At 46.3% G+C, this 23,161-nt stretch overlaps 1 protein-coding gene across 1 annotated transcript in view; it reads right to left on the bottom strand.

Moving 5' to 3' along the window:
• The window catches only part of NTN1 (netrin 1), a 178,941-nt gene that overhangs the window by 106,009 nt on the left and 49,771 nt on the right, over positions 1-23,161 (bottom strand). The window lies entirely within an intron of this gene.

The raw sequence follows: 23,161 nt of genomic DNA, 5'->3' as shown, positions 1-23,161 counted from the left end.
CCAAACGTTTCCCCTTGTGGGTCCTGTCTCTTCAGGTAAACGTGGTCAGTAATCTGTAAAATTCCCCTGGCCTACGTGATCACTTGCCTTGGGTACGTGAGTATACACAGATGTCAAACACGGAGCTCAGCCAGCCACAGAGTCCGTATCTTCTGGCATTTTGGATATGACACAACACTGACCTGAGTGGTTAACCTTTTTCAGTATGTTATGAAACTACTGCCATATCCTTCAATTTTATTTCTTTTATGTCTTCTTCAACCTGGGAGAGACCTTGAATTTTTTTAATATATTGTTTTTTTTTTTATTTCAGAAAAGAAGGGATAGGGAGAAAGAGATAGAAACATCAATGATAAGGGAGAATCATCAATTGGCTGCCCCTGCACACCTCACACTGGGGATTGAGCCCGCAACCTGACCGGGAATTGAACCGTGACCTCCTGGTTCATAGGTTGACGCTCAACCACTGAGCCACGCCATCTGGGTGAGAACTTGAATTTGAAAGTGTTCTCTAAACAATAGCAATGTTTTAGCTCTCTTAATATTTCTATATAACTCTTGTTTCTAGGGTTTCACTTTTGCAGTTTAAAAACTTAGGAATGCAAAGATTCATCCCTTTTGCTGATACAGCGGGGATAAAACTACTAGCTGCTGTAGCCTAAGTGAGAAGTGAAAAGGTCACTCAGCAAGCACAGTGATTAGCCAAATATAACCTGATACAAGTTATATTTGGAATGAGTGTTGTTTAAATGACCTCTTCTAGCCTAAATACATGAATTCTTTCATATCAGGGAAGATTAGAAAAAGAAGCCTAAAAAGTCTTAGCAGTGTGACTCTCAATAGTGACTGAAAAGGAGAAGCAGCAGCAAATTGTAATTTGGTTTATTGAGTGTGATGGACATGCTGTGATATAAAATCTAAAATGATAATTGAATGGGGGGAAACTGCACCAATCTTTCTGTAAGAAGTATAGAGACTTATTTTCTTTATTCAAGTATCCTTATAAGAAAACATAGGCATTTGTAAAAATGGGTTCTTATGTCAAACATTTGTGAAATTAGAGCTAAATGGTAAACTACCCTTGTAAAATATAATTATTTTGAAAAATTTATATAATGAATTCTGGATATATGACAAATAGAACTGATGGAACAAAAAATAAATAAATAAAAGCAAATAGGTGGGGATTGGGAGTTGGGTCTGAGAATAACTTCCATAGTACCTACTCCTGCTCATTTGGGTATTTTCGGCCAGTCTCATTTGCTATGTTTACTTAATAATGCTTAAGTTCTCAAATTTTAATATAGAAGTAAAGGAGTTGAACACTCTATCTTTCAAGGCAAAACTACAGAGGTAGTGGCTGTGTGGCTGCGGATTGTTGGATTAACATCCAGGGGCTGGAGAGCTGGAAATCCTTCTCTGACTCCCTTGCAGCTAGGTTGTGGGTGATTTGGGCTTTGCCAATTAGGGTTTCATGTGAATCAGCAGGAGACAGCCAGGGCAAATGCAAGGTGGGGAGTGGTTCCATGGGATGAGCTATGTGGAAGGTGTGGTTCTGGAGCTGGCAGAGATGGCTCCACTACTGGGTTCTGAAACTTCCTGATTGTGGCAGGCAGCAGTTCCCTTGGTGGGCTTGTTCTTGGGGTGCTTTGGTGATTTGAAGCTTTTTCTTCAGCCCTCCCAACAATTCTGAGAGTTATCTAAATTATTAAGTGAATCCCTTTCTGCTTAAGTTAGTGGATTCTGTTATTTGTAGGTAAGAACCCTGACCATGGCAAGTTCACCGAATGTTTCTTATTATCAAGCCCATGGGCTTTGACTACATGTTTTTTTCTCATTAGCCCACAGTCCCTGTGCTAAGATTTCTTGCCACTATGATTAAACCATATTTGACAAATAAATTAACCAATGAATAAATGAGTTTCAAGCATTTATGACAAACAGCAGAAAGAAAACTTAGAAAACATCCAAAAGATAATGTTAGGCCAGGGTTTGGCAAGGTTTTTAATGTAAAGGACCAGCTAGTGAATATTGTTGGCTTTGCAGGCCATACCGTTTCTGTCTCAGTAACTCAACTCTGCCCTTGTAGTGTGAAAACAGCCATGGACAGATGCAAACAAGTGAGTGTGGCTGTGTTCCAATAAAACTTTATTTACAAACATAGCTGGCTAGCTGGATTTGACCCATGGACCATAGTTTGCCAAGCACCCCCCACCATAAGTTAAAAGAACAATAAGCCAGTCACCAAGTGACCCTAACCTGTGGGGAAGTAGGGACAAGTCAGCCATCCCCTGACCGTCTATGTCCCATTCCCAGCTGAATGAGCCACAGATCTAATCCAGTGTCCACATGTTTACTCAGGACTCCTCCCCACTCCAGACTTTCTCTTTCTCTTCAAATGTATAGTCTGCAAACAATCATAACTAAGGAGATAGTGTCCATATGTCCTTCACTTTGGTTTTTTTGGCAACAGCATAAATCACACTTACTTGAGCATTTAGGATTCTTTTCTCTCAACTGGCTGAAATATACAGAATTTCCGTTTCAGCCTTTATAATTAAAATACAATTAAAATGCATATGGAAACTTAAACTGATACAGACATTAGCATTTATACTATAAAAATGTCTTCATAAACTTTAACATATGGTAATAATAACTGAACAGATTTGGCACTTATCAGGATAACTTCTGCACCAGAACCATAAAATTTGGACAACGTCAGAATTACAAAATGTACTACAGTTTCACCTAACTTCCCCAGTGTAAATAAGTGTGATGGTGGAGTCGCATGGGCCTTGGTCCAAATTCCTTCTCTTCCTTCATCTACATGAGTGACTGAGAGCACATCACCTCTCTTCCTGAGCCACCTCTCTTCCTGAGCCTTGGTTCCTCAGCTTTATTTGAGTGTGTGGTTGGTGTGACAAGTGAGATAAGCTGCATAGATCCCAGTAAACGCCTGAAAAAGGGTCAGTGCTGTGATGATGATGACAGAACAAAATATGTTTTGAAATGTCAGCAACTAGATGGCAAATTGGTGATCAGAACCAAGCCCACAGCATTTCGGGAATTCAGCTCTGAGTTAACTCTGAAGCAGTTCTCCATCTTCACAATTCTACCATCTATATATAAAAGGCTAATATATTGCAAAGTGTCCCCTCAGGTGTTCGACCAGGAGAACGGGAGTTCAATTGCTCACTATGACGTGCACTGACCAACATGGGGTGGTGCGGAACATGGCAGGTCACCAGCGGCAACGGTGGCGGTGTGCGGGCAGCGAGGGAAAGAGGAGGCGGAGAGGTGGGGAGGCTGGGGACCTGATTGGCCCTTATCACAGGCCAGGCCTAGGGATCCTACCTGTGCACAAATTTCATACATCGGGCCTCTAGTCATTCCATAATAGCTCATGCAAAACTTCTGTCTCCAGGATACAAAATGCAAATGGAAAGACAAATCCTTAGTACCAAGAGTCAGGTCCTAATTCTGTCCCATCTCACCTACACAGCAGGTAGAAAGTCCCACCTCTACAATTAAGCACCTGTGGGATCACAGACAAGCCACTTCACCTCTCTGTGGCCCATTCAGCGCTCCTCATGTGAATCACCCGGAGAGTCTTATTAAAATGCAGGTTCTGATTCAGTGGGTTTGAGGTGGAGCCCAATAATTTGCCTTGCTAACAAGTTCCCAGGAGTGCTGAGGCATCCTCGGGCCACACTTTGGGAACCACAGATCTAGAAAGCCACTTGTCCTCCCCCCACCCCACCCCCTAGACTAGCATGCTTTGGTCAGAACATTAGGACATGTCTACTCATCATTCATTCATTTCTTTTTCCTTCTCTTCAACCCTCTCCCCTTTTTCTCTGTGTGGCCTCCTTATCTCTCCCAACCATGGGTTAGGGTACGGGATTCCCACAGTTCCTAAAGACCCAGAGATAGGTTGGCTGTTCTCCATCAACAGCATGGGGGAAGGGGTTGGGGATAGAAAGAGAAAGGTGCAGAAGGAGAGAGGCAGGGAGGGAGGAAGGGGGAGAGAGAACAACAACAACAAAAAACCTTTTAGGGGCAAACACTGTTTCTCCTTAGCCTGGAGCCCTTGCCCCCACCCCTCTCTCCATGCAGAAGGCAGGGATAATATTAAGGAACTCCCACGTCTCCATAGATTTATAACAAAACCATCAGAGTAGGAAAATTATTCTGGGTGAATGCCACCTACATCCACCTGCCGACTGAGAACATTCTTTCCTCGGCCCAAAAATGTTCTGAAGCCTTTCCGGGCTCCAGATCCTCCAGAGAGGCGGCTGGCTGCCTCCAAGACAAGTCTGGGTGGGGCTGGGAGAGGAAGAGCCGACTTCCTAGGCCCCGGCAGACAGAGTGGCCTGAGCTGACCAGCCAGAGGCTGGTCCAGAAGTCCGGGTGTCAGGAGGAACCTTTTCTGGGAGCCCTGTCCCTGCTGGTCAACAAATCACATGGTGCCTCCCACTGCCAAGTGGACACTCAGAACAAAACACCTGGCCGCACAGCTGCCCAGGGTTCCGTCTCAGACGGGAAGCATGAGCTGTGCCCCCAACGGGCCCCGGGGTCCAGGGTGCTTCCCCGGGACCCACATGGTCAGCAGGGCCTCTACTGCCACAGTAGCCCTGGCGACAGGTCCCCCACCCTTGCCCCACTTGGAGGCACTGACTGTGATCCGGGCCTGGCCCTGTAGTGCCGAGGAATGTGACTCTGACTGAAATGCCCTGTGGGCAGCCAGCCCTGGCTGGCCCATCAGAACTGTGGTTCCAACCTCTCACTCTACAGAACAGTCCCACATGGGAATTCCTGCCCGTCCCAGGCCAAATGCCTCCTGACGCCTCCTGTCTCCAGGACCTGACGGGAATGCTGCCCTGAGCTCAGAAACCAGCCAGACCAGGGTGCTGGGCCAGCAAGACAGAAGTTCATTCCGGCTGGCATGAGCACCCTCAAATGTGCCAGTTTCGACATGCCAGCCTGCTTGCCCGATGATTCTGACCCTATTGTTACCTCCAAGGTCGCATGGGGCCTTCTCCACCCATCGGGATGTTTTCAGAGCCCCTCTCACCCAAGCTCCCTCCCTGTGCTCAGCAGCAGCACTGTCTGCCAGAGCTTCTCACTGGCCCCTCGTCAGAGTTGGCATTGTGCTGTCAATAATTATTTATAATCATTTACTTTTTTATTTTAGTAAAATATACACTACAGAATCTACCATTTTAACCATTTTTTAATGTCACAACTAAGCGGCATTGAGTATACCCACACTGTTGTGCAACCATGACCACCATGTCATCCCCAGAACATTTTCATCTTCCCAAACTGAAACTTCATACCCATTAAACACTAACCTCCCTATTCCTCCCCAACCCCCCAGCCCCTAACAACCACCACTCTACCACTCTCTCTCTATGAATTGGACTCCTCTATGAACCTCACATAAGTGGACTCACACAGTATTTATCCTCTTGTGTCTGGCTTATTTCACTTAGCATAATGTCTTTAAGGTTCCTCCATGAATAGCATGTGTCAGAATTTCCTACTTTTTAAGGCTGGATAATATCCCATTGTATGTATGTATGTGTATATATTAGTGTGTGTGTGTTTTCATTCATCTGTCAGTGGACACTTGGGTTGCTTCCACCTTTTAGCTAATGTGAATAATGCTGCTATGAACATGGATGCACAATTAGCCATTCAAGTCCCTGCTTTCAATACTTTTGCATATACTAGTATAACCTGTCAATTACTTTTTAATGTGTTCTTTACATATAATATTTGTCAGAAAATTGCTCAGGTAAGTGTACTGTCCATGGAATTTTCCCAAACTGAACATGTCTGTGTAACAGCACCCAGATCAAGAGCCACTTCCCCCGAGGGCCCTTCACATCACCACCACCCCAGACAGCCACTACCTTCCATCCAACCAGGGGAACCGATATCCTGTCTTCTAACAGCATGCATTTGCTTAGTTTGCCTGTTTCTACACTTCACATAAGTGGAGTCACATAGTGTGTGTCTGGCTTTTTTTACTCAGCATCACATTTGTGAGGTTCAGCCAGCTGTTGCATGTAGCTGTGGGTTAGTCACACTCATTCCTGTTATGGCATTCCACTGGATGGTACATCACATTTTATTTTTCTGTTTTATTGTGGATGGGTATCTATGACCAGAGTCCAGGTTGGGACTCTTACAGACAGTGTATCTATGACTCTTGGTAGCATAGGCACACATTTCTTTTCTTTTCTTTTTTTTAATATATTTTATTGATTTTTTACAGAGAGGAATGGCGAGGAAGAGGGATAGAGAGTTAGAGACATCAATGAGAGAGAAACATCGATTCAGCTGCCTCCTACACACTCCCTACTGGGGATGTGCCCGTAACCAAGATACATGCCCTTGACCGGAATTGAACCTGGGACCCTTCGGTCTGCAGGCCGACACTCTATCCACTGAGCCAAACTGGTTAGGACAGGTACACATTTCTTATGGGTACTCATCTAGCAGTGGAAACTGCTGGGTCGTATGTGTACACATATCCACGTTAGTAGATAAAGCCAAACAATTTTCCAAGATAATTGTACCACTTTACATCCTGCCAGCGGAGTATTCAGCCAGTACTTGATATTCTCTTTTTCATTTTAACCACTTGGGCGGATATGTAGTGAAAGTGCCTTGTGCTTTAAATTCGCTCTTCCCTGATGACTCAGGGAGCTGAGCATCTTGTCATGTCTATTGTTTTCTCTTATGTTTGAGGGACAGCTCACAAACGTCCCGATAAGAAGACACAACAGGGCTCTCAGTGCCGTCTCCATGCCTCTCAGGCAGCCAGGTCTCATGATAAAATCCAGGTATGTTCGCCACTCACCTGGCCAGGTCACTGTCACAGGTTCTGGCCTGGATTCGACACGACTGGCCTGCTCCCCAAGCATTGTTTGCTCATAACAGTGTCCCAGGGGCCAGGCCTTTTGCCAAGAGAGCCAGATGTCACTGGGTCGGCATGTGTAAAAGCCAACAAATAACAAGTGTGCAATTCTTAGGAACAACAAACCACAAATATGGAGAATTCCGCAATCAGTACAGGAACTAAGAGTAACCCATGCCTGGTCTTGCTCAAGAATCACGCCAATCAACTCCCTGAGCTAGACCTGATCTGTTGGTCTACCCGAAGTCAGTCTGACTCCATCTAGCAAGTATTTACTGAGGCCCTGCTATGCGCCAAGCATTGAGTCGGAGACATGGAAGACGGTCCTAGCCCTCAGAGCATATGGTCTACAAGAACGTAACTGTTAGGAAAAATGCAATCAACGTTGCAAGCAAGACATGAACGTAATGTAAGCAGGACATGATGAATTTAGTGGAGAAAAAAATGTCTGGTTATAGAGAATCAAGGAGGCTTCATGGAGGAAGAGAAGTTTGAGGTAGACTTGGAGCAATGGATAGAGTATTTAACCACTGGACACTGGAAGGGAAGGCCCTTCCGATGGGGAACAGCATGAATTAAAACAGGCTGGGGAAGTGGAGGTTAAATGGCTAGAGAAAGTTTCAGCTTGGCATGAAAAATGACAAAGGCAAAAATCTTTGGAGAAAGATACTGACATGTCATAAAAGTTAACCTTTGGATTAAAAAAAACAAACAAACAAACAACCACACACACACCCACAAGCATAATTAAATGGCAAATGACACAATGGGAAAATATTATTTGCATCATAAGGTAGACAAAGGGAGTTGTTTACATGAATTATAGAAATCCATATAATGAGCCATTAAAATGATGATGTAGAGCTATTGACTGGCCAGTTCAGATATTTATGACATATTGCTGAGCAGAAAATGCAGTCCCTAAACGGCACAGGGTAAAATCTATGCACAATTACATACAGCGAGGTATCTTGGAGGACTGTCATCAAAATATAAGTGGTGATTTTTCTCAGTTGAAAAGGATTACTCAAGAACTTTTTCTTCTTATTTTTTCTACATCGTATACTATTTGAAAAATAATGTAGATATTAAATTGAGAAAAAAGCAATTCAACCTTTACAAATATGATATGTGATAATTATTTTACCTAATACACACGCAAAACATTTTTTATAATAACTATTGTGGGCAAGCGTCTGAAGAATTTTCATATATTTTTGGTAGAAACACGATTGCTTTGATCTTTTTGGAAAGCAAATTTAAATAGAGAATATGCTTACCCTTTGACCCAGAAATTTCACCTGTAGGAATTTATTATAAATACATTATGAATTTATACAAATCTACATCCAGGACGTTCCTTGTAGAATTTTGTAATAGATAAATAGATAGGGAGGCAGGGAGAGAAGGAAGGAGGGAGGAGGGAGTAAGTAGATGAGGAGCAGAAAATCAGCAAAGGAGAGCAAAGGCTTATATTTATACAGATGTTCACTGTAGCTGTTTTTGTTACAGCAAAAGACTGGAAAAACCTAAATACACTGAACACTGTATAAATAGTGTTGCCTGCATTCATATGTGCTGGTTTAGAAAGACTGCCACAATATATGAAGTGAAAAAAGCACTTAATTGTATGAATAGTGTGATTCAGTTTGTGTAAAAAAAATATAAAGATATATATTCATATATCCTGGTATATGCATTGAACGTATCTGGAAGGATACAAAAATGTTGCCTTTCTCAAAGTGAGCAAGGATTTGGTGTGAGAGGGAGATGCTTTTTATTATAATGTTTGGATTTTTTTTTGCTTTTGAATTTTTACTTTTGTAGTGCTTAAAATGTTTTCCACACTCAATTAAAACAATGGTTTTAAAAAAAAAACAAAGAAAGAAGGGGGAGAGGAATAACTTTTGGAAGTAGATCCAGTGATGGCAGAAATAACTGATAACAGCTTTCGAACAAGAGAAAAGATACAAGGAAAGTTTCAGTAAGTCACTAATCCAAGAGAAAGAGAAGGGAAATGTGAGAAAAAATAGAAGTTTGGGGCCCATAGCCAAATAGATATGTAACACCCATTTATCCCTGGCAATATTACTGTATTATAAAACAATTTAATTATGTGCTAACAATGCCTCTGAAACATCAAAATAAAATTAGCTTAACACTCTTTAAGCAGAGATATTTGAAACACTAGAGACATTCCCACTTAACTCAGAATTAAGACAAAGGTGCCTGCTGTCATTCCTATTGTTTAAAGTTGTTCTGGGTGGTATAGCCAATGCAATAAGATAAGAAAAGAGAATGAACGACAGAAAGCATTGAAAAGAAACAGAAGATGCTAGTAAGATGCTATAACCGACTACCATAAAACCCAGGAAGACTGCCCCTCAGTTCAGTAAGCAGGACAATTACTAAATAAATACATGATAAATTGCCCTGGTCAGTTTTTCTCAGTGGTTTGAGCATCAGCCCTGGGACGGAAGGGTCGAAGGGTTGATTCCGGTCAAAAGCGCGTACCTTGGTTACAGGCTCGACCCCTGGCCCTGGTCAGGGTGTGTGCAGGAGGCAACCAATTGATGTGTCTCTCTCACATCAGTGTTTCTCTCTCTGTCTCTCCCTCTCCCTCCCACTCTTTCTGAAAAATCAATGGGGGAAAAAAAATCCTCAGGTGAGGATTAACAAAATCCTATATAATAAAACCCTAATATGCAAATTGACCAAACTGCGGAATGGCTGGTCACTATGATGCGCACTGACCACCAGGAGGCAGACACTCAATGCAGGGGGAGAGTTGCTCAGCCAGAAGCCGCGCTCATGGCTGGCAAGCACAGTGGCGGTGGCAGGAGCCTCTCCCGCCTCCGTGGCAGGCAGACATCCCCCGAGGGGTCCCAGAATGCGAGAGGGTGCAGGCTGGGCTGAGGGACCCCTGCCTCAGTGCACAAATGTTGTGCACTGGGCCTCTAGTAATAATAAAATACATGAAAATCCATTTCTTTTATATATACCAACAGCAAACAATTAGGAAATATACTGGGGAAAGATAGCATTCACCTGGACTGCAAACAATACAAAATGCCCAGGTGTCAAGAAATGTACAGGGACCTACCTATATGGGAAAACCATGTGTACATCTGATGTCCCAGGGGAGAAGATCCAGTGCTACAAAGATTCCCATTCCCTTAACATTCTCCTACAGATTTAATGCAATTTCAATCAGAATCACAGAGATTTTTTTTCCAAGTTGACCAAATCATTCTAAAATTCATTTGGAAATAAAATGGAAGAGAGCAGCCAAGAAATTTTGTAATCATGGGATTCATGCCCTAAAATAATTAAAATATTAAAACAGCGTGGAATTGGCAAAAGAACAGAGATTCATATCATTGGACAGAAAGAACTCCAGAAACAGAACCAAGAATATGTGAGAATTAACAGATGACAAAGGGAGCCTTTTGAATCAGTAGGAGAAGGCCAATGTTGAGAAATATATAAGGTTGGATTCTTTACCCCACATGAAACATCAGAACCTGTTAGAAATGAATTCAAGATTTAAGTGTGAAAATTATTCAAAATATAAGTATGGAAGTGTTAGAATAAACGAAAATGTAGATGAGTATCTATAACATATTAGAGGAGCATAATCACTAAGAATGACACGGAACGCAGAACTTAAAAAGAAAACACTCAGAAATACCTCTGCAAGAAAATAAAAGCATTTTTATGTCAATGAACACTAGTAGCAAAACTGAGGCGCGAAGGACAAACTGTGGTAAGTAACACTGTTTGTAACGGACAGAGCAAACAATTTACATCCTTGATATACAAAGGCTTCCTACAGGTTAATAAGAAAATATTAATCCATCCCCACGGAAAAATATACAAACGGCATGGATAAGCAACTCCCAAAAGAAAGAATACAGACGGCTAACAAACATTTTTTAAAATGTTCAAAGAAATGTGCACTTTTTAAACCAAGATGCTATTTCTTACCATTCAAATTGGCAGAGAATTTGTGAATGATAATACTCAGTATCTGTGAGGGGATGTGGAAAGCACTACCCTTCCATGCTGCTGATTAAAATGCAAATAAGCAAAATTCATCTGACAAGCCATTTGCCAATATGTGTAAAAGATTAACCCACCAACTGTGGTTCTAAGACCCTATCCCAAAGAAAGGACTAAACATGTACAAGAGGTTGGACTCCAAGGATGCGCCTCACGAGCTGTTGGTAACAGGGAAAAACTGGAAAAGCAGAGAAAAACTGGTTAGCATGTGTACTAAAACGCTAAGCAATTATTAGAATTATGTTACTGCAAGAGCATCAAGACATCAGTAAGTTGAGAAAAGCAAGTTACAAAATAGTGTATGCTTGAACATAAAATCCTGTTCTTAGAAATGGAATGTATATATGCACTAAAGGTGAAACAGAACTACATATATCAAAATGGAAACATACACACCAAAAGCTGCCTGGATAATGAGATTATGGGTGGTTTCTTTTCTTTTAAGTTGTCTACATTTTTTTTTCTCTTGAATTTCCAACTTTATTAAGTAGTTGCCCTTTTCATCTTTGATAATTATTACAACATATAATTTTTAGAGCTTTACAGAATTTAATGACCTGTAATTGGCACTAAATAATCTATTTTCTTTTTTTTAAATAATTTTTTATTCTTCTATTACACTTGATGCACAATATTATATTTTCAGGCATACAACCCAATGATTAGACATTTATAATTTATGAAGTGATCACCCAGATTAATCTAGTACCCATCTAACATACATAGTTATTATAATATCATTGACTATATTCCCTAATGCTATATTTTACATCCCCATGACTATTCTGTAACTATCAATTTGTGTTTCTTAATCCCTTTACCTTTTCCACCCAGCCCCCAAGTCCCTCTTACCACTGGCTATCTTCAAAATTTTCTCTGTATCTATGAATTTGTTTCTGTTTTGTTTGTTAATTTTGCTCTTTAGATTCTGCATGTAAGTGAAATCATAGGTATTTGTCTTTCTCTAACTTATTCTACTAAGCACAATATCCTCTAGGTCCATCCATGTTGTTGCAAATGGCAAGGTTTCATTCTTTTTTATGACTGAGTAATATTTCATTATATATACGTATGTACCAAATTGTATAGATGTACCAAATCATCTTTATCCATTCGTCTATCAATGGGCACTTAGATTGCTTCCGTATCCTATCTAATAAAAGAGTAATATGCAAATTAACCATAACTCCATTATACCCACAAGCCACGCCCATCAGCCAATCAGGAGCAAGTATGCAAATTAACCCAACCAAGATGGCTGCAGCCACAGAGAGCAGGAGGGAGGCTTGGGTTTCCCCGGCAATGGAGGAAGCCAAGCTGTCCGCCTGCCCTGGCAGGCCCAGGCCTCCACTCCAGGCTACAAAGTTTCAATTATAGAAGATAAATAAATCCCAACAAAAATGGCTGCGGCCATGGAGAGAGCAGGAGGCTTGGCTCCGCTTAAGGCTACAAAGTCTCAATTATAGAAGATAAATAAATCCCAGATACCAGGGCCTCTGCTTGGGTTGTTGGGGGGTGTGGCCAGCCTGCAAACCACCACAGGCCCCTCGCCCAGGCTGCCCCATGCCCCAAGGGAACCCCCACCCTGATCTGGGACACCCTTCAGGGCAAACCAGCTGGCCCCCACCCCTGCACCAGGCCTCTATCCTATCTAATAAAAGAGTAATATGCAGATTGACCATCACTTCAACACACAAGATGGCTGTCCCCATGTGGTCAAAGATCCTGCCCCCATGTGGACACAAGATGGCCACCACAAGATGGCCAGCAGGGGAGGGCAGTTGGGAGGGACCAGGCCTGCAAGGGAGGGCAGTTGGGGGCGATCAAGCCTACAGGGGAGGGCAGTTAGGGGTGACCAGGCCCTGCAGGGAAGGGCAGTTGGGGGGGACCCAGGCCTGCAGGGGAGAGCAGTTGGGGGGATCAGGCCTTCAGGGGAGGACAGTTAGCATGACCAGGTCTGCAGGGGAGGGCAGTTAGGGGCAATCAGGCTGGCAGGGGAGCAGTTAGGCATCAATCAGGTTGGCAGGGGAGTGGTTAGGGTGTGATCAGGCTGGCAGACAGAAGCGTTTAGGGGCAATCAGGAAGGCAGGCAGGCAAGCAGTTGGGAGCCAGCAGTCCTGGATTGTGAGAGGGATGTCCAACTGCCCCTTTAGGCCCGATCCCACAGTCGGACATCCGTCCCAGATTGGAGAGGGCGCAGGCTGGGCTGAGGGACACCCCCCCCCCCATGCACAAATTTCATGCACCGGGCCTCTAGTTGTAAATAATACAGCAATGAACATATGAATACATGTCTTCTCAAATTAGTGTTTTGGGTTTCTTTGGATAAATAGCCAGAAGTAAAACTGCTGTATCCTTCTTTTTCTCTTGATGTGGCCTTTGTTTTAAAGTCTATTTTGTCTGGTATAAGTATTGCTACCCCAGCTTTTTTGTTTGTTTCCATTTTCATAAAATATCTTTTTCTATTCCTTTACTTTCAGTATGTGTTTGTCTTTTGATCTGGAGTCTCTTGTAGACACCATATGTATGGGTCTTATATTCTTATCCATTTAACCACCCTGTGTCCTTTGATAGAAGTATTTCATCCATTTGCATTTAAAGTAATGGATGATAGATATGTGCTTAGTGCCATTTGATTACTCATATTTTTATCTTTCATTTTTCTTCTTTTACAGAAGATTCTTTAACTTTTCTTGTAATATTTATAATACTGGTGATGAACTCCTTTATTTTTTTTCTTGTCTGGGAAGATCTTTATCTGTCCTTTGATTCTAAATGATAGCTTTGCTGGGTAATCCTGGTTGTAGGTCTTTGCTTTTGATCAGTTGGAATATTTCATGCCAATTCCTCTGGCTTGCAAAGTTTCTGCTGAGAAATCAGCTGACAGTCTTATGGGAGGTCCACTGTAGGTAACTAACTGCTTTTCTCTTACTGCTTTTAAGATTCTCTTTGTCTTTAATCCTTGGTATTTTAATTATGATGTGTCTTGATGTGCATCTTTTTGGGTTCATCTTCTTTGGGGCACTCTGTGCTTCCTAGACTTATGTGTCTATTTCCTTCCCCAATTTAGGGATGCTTTCCATCATTTTTACAAATAGGTTCTCACTCCCTTGCTCTCTTTCTTATCCTTCTGGCACCCCATTATGTTGATGTTGGTATGTCTGAAGTTGTACCAGAGGTCTTATTATTATTTTTTATTTTTGCTGTTCTGATTGGTTTGCCTCCTTTTTTTCCAAATTGATGATTGGATCCTTTACTTCAGCTAATACATGGTTGATTCCTTCTAGTGTAGTCTTCATTCAGTTATTGTATTCTTCATTTCTGACTGGCCCTTTTTTATGTTTTCTATCTCTATTTTTATGTTTCCTATCTCTTTAAGTTCTTGCCAAGTTGATCTGTTCTTCCCCTGTACTTTTTTCTCTACTTTGCTCCTGCCTTTTTTCTATATAAGTCTTTCCCTGAGCTCTTGTCCGTGGAGAGCTCCTAACCACTTCCGAGTTTGGCACTCCTCAAATAAACACTTAAAATTTTTATTTTCTTTTTTACTGAATGTATTGGGGTGACATTGGTTAATAAAGTATGCAGATTTCAGTACATTTGTATAGTACATCATCTGTGTATTTTATGGTGTGTTCACCATCCCAAGTGTTCTTCTCCTATGTTTATCGATCATCCTTATAACCAGCGTTTTTAACTGTCTCCGTTTGTTTAGTTCTTTATCTGGAGCTTTGTCCTATTTCATTTGGGACATGTTTCTCTGTCTCTTCATTTTGGCCTTCCCTCTCCCCGCCTCCTCGTTTGTTTCTATGTATTGGGTAGAGCTGCTATGTCTCCCAATCTTGGTCGAGTGGCCTTATATAGTAAATGTCCTATGGGGCACAGTGGCACAGCCTCCCCAAGTCGGCACCCAAGCGGGGTGCTCCAGGTGTGCCCTTGTGTGGGATGTCTGCACCCTCCTGTTGTAGTTGAACCTTGATTGCTGTTGGCACATCAATTAGAGAGATAGCCTCCCTGTCCCCCGCTGATCCACTGTGAGGACCAGCTGCAAATACAAGGGAGGGGCTGTTGTGCAGGACTCACTTCAGCAGGACTCACTTCAGAAGGCTCTGGTGCTACCAAGTCTGCCCCTTGAGCGTGTCACTAGTGGAGGTGGTTGGTGGTACTCCAATGTGGTCTGAAGCTGTGCACTCAGTGTGCTGGCTTTGGGCCTCCTGGGAGGTACAGAACAAGGTCAGCCACTGCCTGTGCCCTGCCCAGGGCCACCCAGCATGAGCTACAAAGTGATCTGCAGATGGTTGTCACTTGTGCTGGACTTGGAAGTGCCCCTTTGGAGAGCCCAAGCTACGCATGGAAGCTGGCTGCCCCTAGTGCAGGGCTTGGGGCTATTTAGCAAGAGGTGCAGGGCATGCTGAGGCCAGATGCTGCTTGTTTGGGGTATGTGGACCTTTGAGAGATCTTAGGGAAATCCACTGCATGAGTGAAGACAGGCCGTTTGTATGGAAACGCCACTGGAAGGGGCTTGGGTGGGCCTGCAAGTTGGGTGAGGTAGGGTCTCAGGGAATACGCAGTAGGGGAGGAAGTGGGCAGTAGGAGGCAATGGTGTTAGCCAGGTTGTAGAGACTCAGATACGGCACCACCTGCATCTGCAGTGGGAGGGCTCAGCAAAGGAACAATGGCTTCTGCCAGCACTTCGGCCTGGAGAAAGCTGCCCCTCCAGCCCTCGTCCCGATGCCAGACAATTCAGTTCCTCCCCATACGTCCCTGGACCTTTCAAGCTGCTGGAGCTCAGAGCGAGTGAGTCAGAGTAAGTTCGTGCGCAGCGAGCCCTTAAAGAGAAACACCTGGAACTCCAGAAGCCCTCATCTCACTGAGCCACAACCTCCACTGGTTTTCACAGCCACAAGTTATGGGGACTTCTCTTCCTGGCACTGGAACCCTGGGGTGGAGGGCCAGGGTGGGACTGAGACCCCTAGCTCCTCAGGGGGCCCGCCACATCTGAGATCTCCCTCCCAATTTTCAACCACCACACATGGATGTGGAACCAGCCCCTTCTGCGTCTCCGCCCTTCCTGCTAGCCTTGCTGTGGCTTCTTCTGTATGTCCTTAGTTACAGGACTTCCGTTCAGCTAGCCTTCAGGCGGTTTTCAATGAGGCTCTTCTAGTTTATTTCGATTTTGATGTTAACTTGCTTACATTACTTATTTATTTTTAATATATTTTTATTGATTTAAGAAAGGAAGGGAGAGGGAGAGAGAGAGACAGATAACAACAATGATGAGAGAGAAAATTGATTGGCTGCCTCCTTCACGCCCCACACTGGGGACTGAACCCATAACTCAGGCATGTGCCCTGACCGGGAATCGAACCGTGACCTCCTGGTTCACAGGCCAACGCTCAACCACTGAGCCACGCTGGCCATGCTTGCCTACATTTTCAAAATGTTTTTAAATGAATACACTTCTGACATAAGAAAAAACACTTTTCAAAAGTTGTTTTTAAGAGATAGCTTGAGTGCACCCATATTCAAAGCAACACTATTCATAATTGCCAAGAGGTGGCAGCAACCCAAATGTCCATGAACAGATAGATAAACAAAATGTGGTCTTTGCATATAAATCAGGAAGTTAATTAGTCTTTAAAATAAAGGGAATTCTGACACATGCTACAACCTGGATGAACCGTGGGGACATTACGTAAAGTAACATAAGCCAATCACAATATAACAGATACTGTATGATTCCACTTAGATGAGGTACCTAGAGTGATCAAATTCATAGAGACGGAAGTAGAACGGTGGTTGCCAGGGCTGGGGCCGGGGAATGGGGAGTTAGTGTTTCATGGAAACGAAGGTTCAGGTGTGATGATGAAGAAAGTTCTGGAAATAGATGGTGGTGATGGTTGCACAATAATAACATAAATATACTTAACCCTTTGCACTCGCTTGCTTTTTTCTCGATTCCTTTATTCTAATGCTAACCATGTCGAGTCACACTCGACATCCGAGTTAACGCCACGAAACAGTGCACTTAGAAATGGTTAAGATGGTAAGTTTTATGTTATCGGTATTTTACCACAATTTTTCTAAAAAGCTTGACACACCCAGTAGGTCAGTGTTTAAAGTTTGGGGGAGGAGCTTCAGCTGTTTGGAAGTCACTTAGGAAGCACAGCTTGCTCTCTGATAAGGCCACACCGAGGAGGTGTTAGTGTAGAAAGTGAGCCATAACCAGCACTCCAGAGGCCTTCACTGGGCACAGCTGACTTCTCTGCCTGGCATCCAGTGCCCTTCGCAAGCTGGCACTTTTTCAACCCATCTCCCTTTGGTTGGCTCCACCCCACTGGCCTCGGGACCAGAGAGTATGGTGGTGGCAGCAGGGCCTCCCCGGCCCCTGGCCGCCCCTCCCTCCTGCCGCAGTCTCAGGATGGACAAGCTCTGCGACTGTGGCCAAACCTCCGCCAGGCCCCTTCAGCCTCCCTGCCCCCTTCTCTTGGCTGCCAGTCCATAACAGCATTTGACTTTCTAATTCTCTCCTCCTCACAACAAAAAGCTAAATGTTCCCCAGGCACTTGGCCTGGTTTCTGTCCCCGAGCAGACATGGCCGGAGAAGGCAGGCAGCGAGAAGTCGGCCCCAGCGAGTCAGCGAGAGCCGCTGCCCCGCACCATCCGGTTTCATACACCAGCATCGATATGCCCATCTCTCTGCTCGTTCATGGCCAGAGACACTGAATGACTTTCCTCCTCGGCCTCACAGGATGAGCTCTGGGGAAAGTGAGAAAAATCAACAGCCAGTAGGGCACTGGTTCCCACCAAAAGATGAATCAACGCCTGACGTGGGGAGGAAGCAGGTGCTAACGCCAGTCTCTGCTCGCAGCCCAGAGCCTGTACTGTGGCCTCGCCGCTCCCCGTGTCCTCAAATGCCATCTCCCCGCTGGACCTCAAAAGGATGGGCGGCCACGTGGGCTTCGGGATTTCTGGGTACGAAATGGAGCCGTGTTCATTTTGCTTAGTAACTATGCTGCTGTGTCCAGATAGTTTTGTTAGTGTTTAAAAAAAAAAAAATCTGTTTAGCCACTCTAACAAGTGGTCGCCAGAAAGCGCAGGAGGCTGGTGGCCAGCGCCAGGTTATAAAAGGAGATGAAGCCCCGGCCTGGAAAAAGACGATCACACGCAGCAGCTGCAGCTGTGAACACAAGCCCCGTCTCCAGCGCCGCGGTGTTGGGGGGAGCGCGGGAGAAGGGCCCAGAGTGGCTGAGGGCGCCCGGGCTCAGGGGCCTCTGTGGGTCGGGGCGGTGGCAGAGCAGGGGTGCCCAGAAGGGGAAAGTAATGCTCAGTTTGACCAACAGCAAGACACCTGCCAGGGACCGGGAAGCGGGAGCATCAGCAAGGCTCAGGCAAAACTTTCACGAAGGTGCGCGTTCTCAATAGGAAATTCTTGCCTTCCAGGGCAGCTCCAAGGTGTTTATCGGGCAAAAAAAAAGTAAAAACTGGAGAGCAAGCAAAACGTGTGCGCTCATTTAATAATAAAGAGCGCGCCAATCAGGCTTCTCATGCCCCGTTTGCTCAGTTCCCCATTGTGGAGGAGAGCCTCCCCCTGGGCCGGGAGGACCCGCCCCACCTCCATCACCTCCGTCCCGATGGCAGCCACCCAAGGTCCAGGCATCGGGCGAGAGAGAAATTAATCAGCCAACCCAGCCATTTAAATAGATCAGACACAACACGCCTGGCAGGGTGAGCAGGTGCGAGGGAGGCCTTCGTGATGGGTGGCCACGAGGAACCCGAGAGAGGCCGTTTCTCTGGATCGGAAATCATTCCCACTCTTGATCTGGAAGGACAGACTTTCAACCCTGAGGTCCTCCACGCTCGCTTCCAGCCGGCGCAGAACGAGTTACCGTGGCTCAGCCAAGCTGCCAACCTGCCTAAAAGCCCAAGCAGTATCACTGAAGCAGAAAAACCCTGCATCTGCGACATCTGAATGCGTCCCAGGCTTCCGGTCTGCCTGAGGTCTCAGTCCCCAAATGCCCATCCCACCTGGGAGTGGTGTAGAGTCGGACCTGGAGCCTGGCCACCCATCTGTCTGGGACCCCTATTTAGCGTCAGCCACTGGGGTGGGAGGAGCTCCAGAGCACGGTCCCGCCTCTCAACCTGGAGGGACCTCAGATGACTTCTAAGACCAACCCCTTGTTTCTTAAAAAGGAGACTGAGGCCCAGAGAGGCGAAGGGTCGGCCCCACATTGCCCAGTGAACTGGATAAACTCCGGACCCCCACTCACCAGGGATCCCTCCAGATCTTCCAGAGCAGGGCAACAGGAAATTGCAAGTCACAGAACAGGTGGCCACAGGACCCTCGAGGCCGATCTGCAGATGGTTGCCCACCTGGGCGCCCACAGGACCCTCTCAGCACGACCTTCTGCTGTTCCCCTTGCCTCCTGCCTCCTGCCTGTCCCCATCGGGGCCACCTGTTCACCATGGGCGCCAGCTTGGTGGAGCTGGATTCTGGCTCACTCACCTGGCCCGGCGGTGCAGCCCTCAGCTCTGGGCACGGCAGCCCCATTCTCCAGGAAAGTCACCAAGTCATGCTGCAGCCTCAGGGGAGGAGGGGCAGCAGCTGGGGGCTGGGACCAAGCGGCTTCACTCAGCCGCCTGGTTCTTAGATTACAAGCTCCTGGGGGCAGGATGCCCAAGAGCCGTCTTCATTACCCTGGGACTTGGGGACTCTTAGACCTTGACCTTCCTGGGCCAGACCCTTAGCCTTGAGAGGAGTGGCTCAGCGGCACCGCACTCTCCCTGGACTGGGGACCAGGTTGAAGGGTCAGGTGGCCACAGCGCAGGGGCACGTGGGGACGCACCCAGATGTAAACCTCCCTTTCGTGCTCTACAAGGTCACAGTCCTCAACAGGGCTGACTTCAGGAAGCACAAGTCTGGCTTTAAAGAAACATAAAAGGCAGAGCGGGATCGCTCTCTTCATCAGTTTCATGAACTCATTTTTAAACTGCTGGGCAAATCGGGCCCAAGCCCAGGGCCCCAAACAAGAGAGGGGCCGCTGCCTGAGAAAGAGGGGTGAACTGTGCTCCCAGCTTGACTGATCCCCTCGGGGTGGGTGGGACGAGCGCCCAGAGGGAACGCGAGGATAACTAAGTGCATGCGCAGAGGGACACCTTCTCTTTCAGCCCCGGACTTCAATGAGGGGAAGCAGTCGACTCCAGACCTCCCCCCTGCCTGCCCCCCCGCCCCGGCTGCTGTCTCCCTGTCTGTCTCCCCTTCAGCCCCACTATCTCCTTTGCAATCAGGGTGATCCTTCTATGGGACAAATCCAAGCAAGCCCCCATTCCGTTTAAAACTCTTCGATATCTGCCTCGTATTTTCATCGGCTACAGCCCAATTATCAGCATGGCCAACTAGGGCTTGTGGGCTGGATCTCGTCCCATGGCCGGCCTCTTCTCTCAGCCCTCGCCCCAGGCACTCCAGCCACACAGAGCCTCTTGGGTCCTCACCTGCCCCCAGCAATCTGCACCTCTGGGCCCTGGGCCTGTGACTTCCTCTCCCTGGAATGCTCCAGGCCCCAGCGCCCCTGGCCAACGCCCATTCCTCTTCCCAGTGTGGTGGGTACGTAAGGCACCAGAACAGGCAGCCTGGGCTTGATTCTTGATACACCTGCTGTGTGACCTTGGGTAAGCTGCTTAACCTTTCTGAGCCTCATTTTTCTTGCTTCTAAAATGAGAATAATAATTGGACTTCATCGGGTCCTGGTGAGAAGTAAATGAGACAATGCATGCAAAGAGCTTCGCACAGTGCCAGGCACACAGAAGGTGCTCAATACATGCTAACTGCAAGCAACCACCTGGAAGACTCTCACCAAGAGCCCAAGGTGGTCAGAAGAGTTGACAGTTCTCCCCGAGTATGTGCCACTGCCCCCTACACACACACACACACACACACACACACACACACACACACACACACACACTGGAATGCGAGATCCCCGAGGACTGGGCTTTAGCCTGGCGTGTTCACTGCTGATCCCCAGCACCCTGACCACAAAGCCTGCGTGTTGATTGCCTGAATGAAGACAGCCATGATGGCAGCTCCCATGTGCGTGAGTACCCACCTGTGTGTGGTGCTGGGCAAAGTCCTTTCCAGTGGGTCTTGAGGTCAGCACTTCTGTTATTTCCATTTTATAGGTGAAGATACCGAGGCTTAGAGGGCGTAAAGCAAGGGCTGGAGAGACTGTTCGTGAACCTACAGACCTCGTTCTATCGATGCAGGACCTGAGGCTTTGTGGCAGAGAGGGTACCTGTCCCCCCTCTGCCCCTTCCTTTTAGTTATGGGGGCACATGGCCCCCAGCTTGAGACCCTACTTCTCAGGATACCTTACAGCTAGGTGTGGCCATAACAAGTGTGAGGGCATGCCAATGAGTGGAAATGATACATGCAGCTTCCACATCACTTCCTTAAGTGACATTCCTCTCTCCACTTTCAGGCGGGCTGGAATGAACACAGGCCTCTGGGGAAACAGCTTCTACCAGGAAGATGAAGACAACACCCCGGAGGGTGAGAGCAACAAGACAGAGGCTGGGTCCTGTCCTGAATGACATCATGGAGCAGAGCTGCCTACTCACCAGGCTCAGCCCCTACCTCCGAGCTAGCGGGTGAAAGAGAAATAAACATCCACTTTGCTGGAGCCTGTGTGTTTGGAGGTTTCTGTGTTACAGAAACAGCCTACAGCTAAGCAGGAGGTCCCGGCCCAAGTCACACAGCTCCTTTCTTCTGTTTGTTTCTGTAGCGTCCTGGTACACGGAGAGAAGTTGCTGGCTTCCCTCCTGCTACTCGAAGCCTCAGAAGGAAGCGCTCAAGCTGCCACGAGGAGGGCGAGAGCTGAAGCAGCCCAGGGAGGCTGTGGGCCCAGCAGTGGCACGTCCGGCGGTCTCCGGCCACCTGCGCTCCCAGCGAGGCCAGAAAGAGCAGCCGGCTCTCAGGGGCTGTTGCTCCCCAGATGGAAATCTCCCGAGCAAGTCATTCCACCCTCCCTCAAGGGCCACCCTGTGACAGCCTCTTGTGAAAACAACACTCCGGTGGCTATTTCTATACTGGAATGATGACAATTTGGGATGTGGGTTTCCCTCCCACAAAATGACTAGACAAAACAGCTCCTTTTTATTCAAATCACCCTGTGCGCCTTTGTGGAATGTTCTCTGGCTGTTCCCAGCATGTTCGTGGAGGCTGCGAGCGCACCTTACCGCACGCAGTACCTGTGCTCCTGAAGCATGAACCATTCCACGTTTCCACAGAACCTCATCCTTTTAAAATGTATGCGCTGGGCTTTCCATTCAGAGGCGCGCTGTTATGAATCTATACACCCCACTGGACATGCTTTTAAAATCTGACTCCCTGTCCCTCCCTGAGCCTCGCAGGTCCTTCTCGGCCACTCTGCCGTTCCTCGGCGTGCAAATGCCGCGTGCCAAGTAAGGTGCCTCCCCGGGAGGAAGCTGGGGTTCTCTTCTCTGTGGCAACTAAGGCTCTCTCTGTGCCAAGTAATGGAAAACTCAGGTCAAAATGGCTTAAGAGGATTTTCTGGTTTGGGTAACGGAAAGGTCTGGTTTCCTTCAAAAGGTCATCGAGACCTTGGTATCTTCTACCCGTCCTCTGGGCCTTGGTGGAATTAGCATCTTCCTAGGGTGGGTGTTCCTTGTGATGGCAAAATGGGTGCAGCAGTTCCAGGCTTTGCATCCACATACCATCCAAGGCAAAAGAGAGAGGGCTGGTTTCCAGAATCTTCTCCAGAAGAGTTATAGCGACTTTGTTACAGCAGCCTCTAGCCAATGTCTTCTTACGCCTCTTTGGACCGAACTGGGTCCTACGTCTATTCCTGGACCCATCTCTGTAGCCAGGGAAATGCTGTGTGTTGATCAATCATGTGGCAAAGAAGATGGAGTCATCCTGATTGGATTATACAAATCACAGACAATTCCCCCCAGGCCACTGGGCTGTACACAGACAAGGGGCGGAACGAATGTTGGGGGGATAATCAGCGATGGAAGATTCCATTAGCTTCCTTTGGCAGCCGCACTGCATCGTTGACTCATACATTTTCCTTTCAAACGAAATCCTTAGGTCTCTCTGATAATATGTTTACCCATCCCACTGTAACAGTGCCATTCGTTCTTTAGACTTAT

The sequence above is a fragment of the Cnephaeus nilssonii genome (genome assembly GCF_951640355.1).
Source record: "Cnephaeus nilssonii genome assembly, chromosome: 19".
NCBI classification, from domain to species: Eukaryota; Metazoa; Chordata; class Mammalia; order Chiroptera; family Vespertilionidae; genus Cnephaeus; species Cnephaeus nilssonii.
This window is presented reverse-complemented; position numbering and strand designations above follow the sequence as displayed.